Here is an 11,176-nt window from a genome sequence, read left to right as displayed (position 1 = left end):
GTCAGCCCACAAGCCCACCAAACCCACGCCCCCCAAACCCCCGCCCACCATACCGTGTGTTCTTGTGGGTTACCCATGTTTGCCACCCCATTCCACGTGTCAACTAATGCCCAACCCAAGCCCCACCATACCCTATGATCTAAGTGGCTAGGTTGGCTACTTTGGAGGATACCAAGGTTCGATCCAGGTGATGGTGTAATTTAGTGTAAAAATAAGATTTGTTGTTTAAAAGATATAATAATATATTGTGGCCGACCTAATGTCTTTAAAGATGTCATTTCGCTTGGATTGTCCATATTTAAAAAAACAATTGTATATGTCTATTCACCCGTTTGCACGGTGTGGCAAAAGTATTAAAATATCTGCAGTTCAGTTTGAAAAAAAAAAGTAACTCTCGACTAAACGTTAGTAAAAACTAAGCACGTTGCAAAAGACATATTTGGATTTTATAAAACGCCCTATTTTCTAAGTTGTGGAGGAAAATAAAAATAAAACATTGTAAAATATCAAAACTATGAAGTAGCTTTGACGGCTTATACATTTATGGTTTGATTACTTGTACAATATTATACACAACTCTGTTTGAATGAAAATTACACCTAGATAAAAAACAACAGTCACAACAGCATATTTGAAAATTTTAGAACTATTGTAATCACATAACCCACAATCAACATAAAAGGGGGAATTCTATATTGAAGAGAGAGATTCAAAGCAAATCCCTGACTATACAATTCTTCCATCAAATGTAATCACAAAGCCTATCGCATAACCAACATATGAGACACAAAAATGCCTAATTGAACAGGCTAGCGAAAGAAGTATACTCAAATATTGTTCAACAAAAAAAACAGAAATTGCACAAATCAACACACATCGAAAGACCACATGCAATCGAATCAAGCGTCAAAGCAAGCAACGGAAATGCATAGATAGAAGAAGAGGTGTAAAGCACGTGTACGTGGCAAAAAAAAAAAAAAGAATAGCTATCTCAATCTATATAAACGTGGCACAAAAAGGAGACTAAGGTGCTTCAAAGACTTGAACATCAAGCTTTTAAAATACTACTTTTTTTGCTACAATACCAGATACTCACAAGCCAAATTTTCTAATCGAGTAAATTACGATTTTGGCCCATATGGAGTTATATCACTTTTACACTATTAGGGGTTGTTTGGTAGCCTCTTAATGACCATTCAGATGCTATCTCTTAATGGTTTAAAATCTCTGAATAAATAAGAGGTAACCTCAAATCTGAATGGTTAAGAGGTAACCTCTGAATGGTAAATCATCATATGTCACATTCTTCTACATTTTCATTGGTAAAATTCTTAATGGTTCCATTAAGAGGTAGACTCTTAATGACCATTCAGAGGCTACCAAACAGCCCCTTAGTTCAAAAAGGAAACTTTTGTCATATGTACCCCAACGTCTTTTTATCTAACTATTTTGAGTCCTGCGACTAGCACCATCCATAACTCATGTGAATAAACTAGTAAAAATGCCCGAGCTATGCAGCGGGGCTTTAATCGATATCGGTTTAGTTTGGTGCGACATTGACCCTCAGTATAGTAGTAACCGCAAGAAATGTCAAGAAAATATCTATCTGTTTTTTACATAGATCAAAACCATACAAAGAAATTTACACGGGGTGGTAAAGCGGAAGAAATAACATTTTCAAATATAAAAATAAATTAAAATACTAAATTAATATCGATATGTGTCTACTTTCAACGATTTTACTAAAGTGTTCCAAGGGTTGTATTTCATTAGATTTAAATATAGGGGTACATGATGAAAATTATGAAGTTAGAAAGTTCTAAATTAAAATTTACCTAAATTCAAGGGTTATTTAGAAGCATTCTACAACCCAGTGAAACCTGGCTAAATGAAGACAGTACCACGTATCCATTCATCAATTACAAAATTGTGGGTAACATAGGCAGTAAAGTAAAGCAGGTGCACACTATACCACTGATCTACATTCCTTATTTTAGTCTCAAAATCTCAAAACCATCTATCATCCACCGTTCTAACAGCCGCAAATATCCTAGCGACCGTCTATCATCCACCATTGAACATCTTAACAGTTGGGCTAGGCCGCTAGGGTATGACGATGGTCTCCGATGACCATAGGACGACGATGGTGAATCGGTTTACCGGTGACGTGATGTCGTTGTCGCAATCAAATTTAATCCAAATACTATTAATAGCTAGTGGTAAGTGGGTATCGAACACAGGGAGTTTGTAGAAAATGTGTTATTTAAAAGTGTGTCTAAATTAACCAAGTTAAACTAAATGTAAAGAAAGTAAAATGCAAGAGTTGGTTTGGTTGATTGAGTTTTAAAAACTACGATTACTAATGTAATTGCAAAAATGGAAATTTGGGTTGTAAACAATTTAGAGACAAATGACTATCTTAGGTTTCCGGATTGCTTCGACATTCGTGCTAACATCCAACTAGAAAGAATCACATAGATATGATTCACGTATGATTACTTGTTGTGATGAAAGGGAACTAAGTACTCGGATTCCTAGAACGCAAGGTTGTTACCCGATGATCAATTAATCAATACCCAAACCCAATTCTACCTATGATATCTCGATTGCCAACGGCACCAAGGAAGTATAGTTTCGAACAAGATTAGCAAACTAATTAACAATTTACAAACAAGCAATCATACACCATAACAAACAAATCATAAAGACAAATTCATTATTCTAGAAATATGAAATCAAAGCACAAAGTCTTACACAAACCATCAACCCAAGATAATCACAAAGTGTTTAGCCACTCATGGCTTGAATCATCATAACAATAGTTTCAATGTTCAACAAGATCAAAGCAACCTAGATTAATGAAAAAGATAGTGTTCTTCACCCCAAAATTCTCCAAAGTTCCTCTCCAATCGTTCACCAAGCAAGTAGTAACCGAAATCATATGATAAGACACAATAAAACATCTTGAAAACATCATTTAATGTGGAAGTTACATGAAAACACCAGTCGGTGCCATAACCTACGATCTCCCGCCGTAGGTTACGGTGGTCAGCAAGTTCCGGAATTCATCATTGGCGCCGTAAGCTACGCCAGGCCACCGTAGCTTACGGCACCTATTATGATCTTACGACCTATATCTTTTGTCTTACGGTGATGCAATGTGGCAATTGTGAGGGTGCCGTAGCCTACGGCCTCCCGCCGTAGGTTACGACACTGAGTGACCTTTTACTTTATTTTCTTCTTTTAATTCACCGTTTCTTCAATTCCTGCTTAGCCGACTTTAAACATCCATCCATGCTTCCTAAAACCATCATCTTGAACACTTTAACACCTGCATCATCAACATCTTGTGATTACCTAATTCAAGCAAATAACCGGATAAAGTATGGGATTTTAGTCTATTTAAAGGTCTTAAGGGTTGTCCTACGGACCACCCGTCACATCCCCACACTTACCCGTTACTTGTCCCAAGCAACTCATTCAAAACTATTCACAAACACAAGCGATCAATCATGCAAACCAAGCTAAAATATGTCGTCCTTTTATTAACTTTCAATCATGCCACAAGACACACCCCTCACAAAAATCTCTCGGTGACAAGAATTACTAGCATGTAATGCTAAACCACTCAATGCGTGTGTGTGTGTGCGACAATAAGCTTGTATAAAAATCAAGTTTCCTCCTAACCAATATCTAGTATGCTTTTGAATCCAAGGAACTTACGGGTTGTAACGGGGCTAGGTGCAAAGGTAGGAAAATGGTGGAACACATATGAAAGAGCTAATTGATTTGACCCGGTTTTTTTTATTTTAACTACTAAACAAAGCAACATCAACTATATACAAAACACCATCAACTTCAACAACTAACACAACTAAATTCTTCTTTTTGTATTTTTCTCATTTTTTTTCATAAACTTCAATAAAATATACAAGAACATCAACACTACATACTAAATCTCCTAAACCGGGTCATCTCAATAGGTAAAATTTATGTAGGAAGTAGGTTTGGGTCACAACCGAATGGTTTAAGGCCCAAACATGGCTTTCTAAGGACCAAACCCCCACCCCTCACAATACCAAGTTCATATATGTAACGTATGAGGTCCAACCCACCAATCCCGCACTCTCACACATCTAGACGAGGCTACCTAAAAGTCCCCTATCATTTCCAAAAGCATGCTAACTCTAGGATTTAACAAGTATTCACACACAAGTTCTATTAACACACTACACACACTGCCACTCAAACAAAGAAATATCAATAACACTCATATGTGGCCCAAATTCTCACCAAGAAAAGACTAGGACTGGGTGTCTGTGTGTCAAGTGGAACAATATCAAGTTTTCAAATTTTTGACAATTTTCGCTTGGATTTACAAAAATTTTAAACTTCCCAAAAATTTCCCCCATCCCCACACTTGGGATACATTGTCCCAATGTATGGTTTTGAAGGGAAGATCGCTTTCAACAAAAACACTAACATTTGCTTATACTCTCAAACCCCAAATTTCTTTTTGTATTTTTTTTATTTTTAAACAAAAGCAAACAAACTAACTACCAATATTTCAAAGCTAAAGAACATATCAAGACTAAGGAAAGAGTACATGACCTGGTGAAGTTTGACAAAACAGATGTTGTAGATAATCCGACTTTCTATCACCACCTTCACACAAATATCCGTACATCCTCCCCACACTTGAATGTTGTCATGGCCCTGAAACATAGAAAAATAACGAAATAGCAAGATCCGTGTAAAACCTCGGGTTGCCTCCCGAGCAGCGCTAAGTTTTCAGGTCTTCAGCCAGACCGTGCCACCCCCATTTAGGGTGGCTCAAAGAAACGGTTCCTGCCATCTCCATCACTTCCTCGTGCCATTGAGCAAAATGCATCCGTCTCGTTTTGACTCGGTGGGTAATCAAATACACTCTTGTTTGAACCCATTCTTCACGATTCGGTGGGTTATTTATTTTCATTCTTTGACACACATTTTTCATACAAACACTAGACTCACCACCCTTCCTTTCAATGGACTCATAACTAATCTCTTTTCGATCATGGTAATAATCTCGTCTCTACAATTGATTTGAGCATTTGCTGTGTATAGAAACGGTCGACCTAAAATTACCCTTTGTTGTGCTGCCATTTTGGTAGAAGCATAATCTAGAACTAGAAAATCCACCGGGTATTCGAATTCTCCCAATCGAATCATAACATTCTTAACTATTCCCCGTGGACACCTCCAACTTTCATCCGCCAAACTCACCATGGTGTTTGCATCTTGAAGTGGACCAAAATCATACATATCATATAAGTCACCTGGTAGCACACTCATACTCGCCCCATAATCCAATAATGCATGGGGGATTTTTAATTTTCCCACTCGGATCGGCACAAGTGGTGTTCCATGCTCTTTCTCCGTTTCAACCTCGGCATCCCTTCCTATACCTGCACTCTCTTGACAAGAAGATGTTAAAAATGTTTCATTGAATTCACTATTAGGAATGGTGCTTACCACATTGATATTAACACTTTTAGTGTTTTTGGGATTTATCACCGTGTCACTTGGTAGCTGGCCTTTTGCTTTCTTCAATATCGCCACTTCACTTGCAAGTTAACCCACTTTGGTGTTCAAAGTTTGAATCGCTTTATCACGGGCCTTGTCCTTTTGCATCCGAACCGCATCACGTTGATTCATTCGTTGCATTTCTATTGGGATTGAACCCTATCAGAGGAACAGAGAATTAAAGCCAAAACTGGATCAGAGCAGTGGATCCAGAATAAGCAGATGTTTACGTACAAATCTCTCCCCTTGAAAGTGATTTCAACAACTGCTGACCTCCTATCTGCTGATCTTGCAAAATACTGACCTACAACTGCTGCTCATGTAAAGACCTGATGAAAGACTAAAGCCCTGCTGATTCAATCTACTGCGTTGAGTCAAGCTCTGCTGATCCGGACAAGTGCTGCTAGGTTCACAATAGTGGAAGGTTCCAGCAGCTGATCAATAGTCTGTTTTGTAATATAATGTAATAACAGTAGTTAACACAGCAGTGTTTGTATAGATCAGAGGTTAGAGTTTGTTAGGAGGTTAGATGTCACTTTCATGGTGACGTCAGCTAAGATGCTCAGTAGTTTGCAAGAGCCTATAAATAGATCAGTACTTTGTACTGTTCTATTAGCTCTTTTGCACCATCGTCTTCTTTGCACGAACAAACAACTGAGCTCTGGCTGAGGGGGAGTTTGCATTCATTCATCAATCATTGTAATCGTTATTGAAATAAATTCAATCTTCCGATTCATTGTGTAAAGATGTTTGATCAAAGTATTACTCTCGTTTGATTGTATGCAAAGTTTGTTTTCATCATAGTTCAGCTGCACACTCATCCATTTTCATTTTAATTACAAACACAAAATATAATCAGAAACAAACTCAGATCCAACAATTGGTATCAGAGCCGGGACAGTCAAATTTGATTTAACAATCATTTTGACGTAAATAGTTCAGCTCATAACAGTTGATACTAATCGTTTGTTCGTTTGTTGAAAAATAGAGCAAGGATTAATCACCATTAAAAGTTGATTACTCAGTGTCTGTAAAACAACAAGAATGACGTCACAATCTCAGGATGATAAAAACAACATCGGCTCGCTTTTTAAACCACCAATGCTAAAAAGAAATGAGTACAACATCTGGAAGAGGAGGATGGGTCACATCCTCGCTCAACAAAGCACAGGTTGTTGGAGGTCTGTCGTCTTTGGTCCCCATGTTCCCACAGTGCCAAACGCTGAAGATGCTAAAAAGTTCGTTCCAAAACCTGTTGAAAATTATACCGAAACCGACTTTCAAAAGATCGAACTAGATGCTAAAGCGTTTAGCATCATAGCATCAGCGCTGCCCAATGAAATATATGCCTGACTGTTACACTGTAACAGTGCCAAAGAGTTATGGGACGCGCTTAAGGAACAGTTTGGGGGAACTGAAGAAGTCATAGAGAACAATAGGGAAATCCTGAACCAACAGTATGAAACATTTTGTCATGTTAAAGGTGAATCACTGACGCAACAATTTGAGCATTTCAGTTGTCTCATCAGTGAACTGAGGCTTGTTAAGACCACTTTTACAAACTCAACCCAAAATAGCAGGTTCCTCAGGTCACTGCCAGAAAAATGGGACACCATAGCTTTTGTTACCCGAAATTCACCTGAGTTCAAGGATCTGACCTTGACCCAACTCCACGGTCGACTCCTGACCTACGAAAGGGAGTTGAACCAGAAAAGGAAGTTACAAGAGTCAGGAAAAACCGTTGATGATTATACATTCGGTAACACTGCTCTTCTGGGTCAAGAAGAATCTGGGAGTAGTGCTAAGGATCAGGGTTATGATCACTTCATTGACATAACTGCTGGTGCAAATTTTAACAACCCTGATCCTCACACTGCAAGTTTTGCATTCACTGCAAACGAAAACCAGATGTCAGGCAATCTAAGCTTTGAACTCAATGATCTACAACATTTTGATCCCACTGACTTAGAGGAAATGGATATTCTGCACCAACTGGCCTTGCTAAGTGTTAGAACTAGCAAATTTTACAAAAGAACAGCGCGAAAATTCCTAGGTTTGCATGGGAATCTAAGGGTTGGGTTGGATAAATCGAAAATCAAGTGCTACAAGTGTAATAGGTTGGGACACTTCGCTAGGGAATGTAGGAGTCAAACTACTGGTCCCATAGTTACTCATCCTAGCTCAAATCCTAGACCTCAAAATCAAGTCACTGTGCACTATACCCAATATGCCCCAGCAGCTCAAGTGAACACTGCTCACTATGCTGCTGCCCCTGTGCCAGAGCACTATGTCCAAACCACTGTTCCACAGATCCAATATGTTCAAACCCCTGTCCCTCAGGCACAAGTGCAGCCTGCACCTCAAACCACTGCTCCAGCAGCAGTACAACCAGATCAACAAAGTTTTTTCACTCAAGGGTTTATTGACTGGAGCAGTATGCCTGAAGACCTTAGTGATGAAAATTTTGCACTCTATGCTTCCAATAATTCTTCTCATAATGAATTTTGTTTGATAACATTAGAGTCAATACAGGAGGGGGTTGAAACTGAAGAGGAACAGCTGAGTATTGAAACAGTGGATGAGGTGACTGAAACAGTGGTTACTTCTGTGGCTGATGAATTATTGTTGGGAGAAAGTTCAGGTACCTTGATTGAACCACTGACAGACCCATGGTCCGAAGAGAACAAGGAAGAAAAGAAAGAAGAAAAAGCAGGTGAGAAAGAAGAAAGAGCTGAAGATAAAGAAAATCCTCAATGTGATTGTGCAATGATGGCTGCTGCCAAGACCAATGGGATCCTCTACTTTTGAGGAGCTTGAAAATCAGTTACTGGATTTTGGTATCACTGCCTTAAAAACACCACTCATGTTGGACAGCCAGGCAGCAGAAAATATCATCAAAAATCCAGTTTCCCACTCTACCACCAAACACATCGACATCAGACATCACTTTGTGAGGGATTGCTATGAAAAATGTTTGATTTCTCTGCATCATGTCCCAACTAAAGACCAGCTGGCAGATGTGCTCACAAAAGCACTTGATACAACCACTTTTGAAAGCTTGGTCTCTAGGATTGGGACGCTGAACATGGAATAACAAGCAACATCTTGTTTTTCCTTGAATAAAAGCAACAAAATGTTTTCAGAAAATCAAAAATTCATCCTTAAAAATAGCTAAAAATAAAATTTTCATTATAATCCTTAAAAGTCTGCCATAACCACTGATTGTTCAAAAGTCTGCTCTACTTCAATAGTCTATCCTCTGCTGAAAGTCAACCCCTGTTCTCTCATTCCTTTGATAATCTCTGTTGTTCAAAAGCAGTGTCTTATCCACTGATATGCTATCCACTGATAGTGAAAATCATCCACTGCTTTCTTACCACTGCCTTCATCTCTCACTTTCATCAAAGTACTGTCCTTCACTTTCACCAGGGGTTGTCACGTCGGCAGTACATAGTGGTCAGACCTTTTGTAACGGCTTCCACGTCAGCATTCACTTTCTTCCCTATAAAATCCCCCACTCACCACCAAAACAAGGTTTTACTGTCAAATTGAATTCTTAAAAATTCTTTTCTCAAAGCAGTTTTTCATCTCATCTTTCACAAATTTCTTCTATCATTCTACTCAAAATGACAAAATCGAAGCCATCCGCAAAACCCACATCCAAGTCATCATCGAAAACAGCCTCTCAAAAGGCAATCTTCACTGAAATCCCATATAAATCATCTCACAATCTCCTGGGTCTTCTCACAAAACCAGGAACCACCGATGTCTTCAATTCCATCATTAACATCATGGCAAAATCAAAGTACAAAACTTTGTTCACTGCCAATGCACCAATCTATTTGGAGACCCAAAAGGAGTTCTGGAAGAATGCAACCCTTGAAAAACAAGGAGACACTGCAACCACCATACACTCTTCTATAAAGGGTAAAGCTATCCAAATCACACCACAATCCATTTCAGAGGTCTTTCAACTCGATGATCAGAAAGGTAAAACTTCTTTCACTAAAAACGAGTTACAAACTGACTTCATTGAAAGACGGTATGAAGCCACAATGATGAAGAAACTTACCTTACAAAAAGGTTATTTTCCTTCTGCAACCAGATTTTTATTTCATACCCTCCTACTATGTGTTTCAAACAAGACCACTTCTTTCAATGAAATCCCTTTAAAGATTCAAAATCTGGGGTATGCAATTCTTCAAGAAGAAAATTTTAACTACTCTCGGGAAATCTTTAAAGATTTGGTTAATAATGTTGAAACAAAGTCATTCTTACTATTTCCAAGGTTTCTAAGTTACTATTTTGAAAAGAAATTCAGTAAGGATGATTTCGCTGCAATAAATCAAGGTGAGTCTACTCAAATAAACAGCTTAACAACTGAAACTTTTTCAAGAATGTTAGCACCTTGCAAAACACAAGCAGAGGTGCCTGAGCAGAATTTAGCAGCTACCACTGCTCCTCAGGTATCTGCTGCTGAGCCCACTGCTCTAGGTGATCAAAGCAGCAGACCAACTGTTTTGAAACCCACACCTACAAATCCCAAAAAGCCAAACAAAAAGAAAAATCAAAAACCCCCCAAACCAATCAAAACGGCAACTCCGGAGGATGAGATACCAGAGCTACTGCCTGTGACAACACAAATGTCACAAGAAACCACTGCTGCTACTTCCTCACAGCAGTTGGTACAAATATCTCAACCCATAACCAAAACTCCTCCTGCTTCTTCACAAAAAGAACAGGTTGTACACATAGGGCCACCACATTATGATGCTCTGGGAACACTCGTTTCCATCATCCACAGCCCAATGCCCGGGGCAACTTCTCTTTCTACACCCCACCTCAGATCCACAATTCCACCAAAAACACAACTTTTGTTGGATGCAATCGATTTGAACCAGGCATTACTCAGTCCTTCTCAATCACCTGTTAATGAGAATATACCTCAACAACTGACTGAGCCTGATGTATCATTCCTTGCTAACCCACCAACACAACCTGAGGAGGTTACACCCCTTGAGTTACAAGTAACTCTTGGTGGTCATCCAAGTGAAGCAACCACTACAACTGTTGAACGCACTGGTTTACAGTTGGACAGTGGTTACATCAATAAGACTTCCTTGGAGGCAATTCCTTTTATAGCACCTCTGCCAACCACCAGTGGATTTATTTATTCTACTGGCAACATCAAAAGGTTGTCAAGAAGACCCCAGTACCAAGAAAAAGAGGCATCAGTGGTTAATGTTTGGAGTATACTCCCTACCTCTACCACTGATAAAACCACTGTTAGTGGGAAATCAGATGATCCCATTAAATTGGGTGATGATTTAAAATATCAGGATTTGACGGAACGAATTGAAAAGTTAGATACATCTGTTGCAGATCTTAAAAACATGCTATAGCAGGTGTTGAAAACTCAAAAGATGCAATCCACTGCTGTTCCACCTCAAGCACCTGCTCCACCACAGGCATATGCTACAAATGAGCTCTGGAATCTATTTCAACCTTTTCTCCATCATCAAGCACAACTAGCAGATCAGCAACATGAAAAACATGTTCAACAGCTGAGAAATGCAATGGAGTCAAGGTTCAAGAACACTTAGGCTGATCT

The sequence above is a fragment of the Helianthus annuus genome, chromosome 15 (assembly GCF_002127325.2).
Source record: "Helianthus annuus cultivar XRQ/B chromosome 15, HanXRQr2.0-SUNRISE, whole genome shotgun sequence".
Classification (NCBI taxonomy): domain Eukaryota; kingdom Viridiplantae; phylum Streptophyta; class Magnoliopsida; order Asterales; family Asteraceae; genus Helianthus; species Helianthus annuus.
This window is presented reverse-complemented; position numbering follows the sequence as displayed.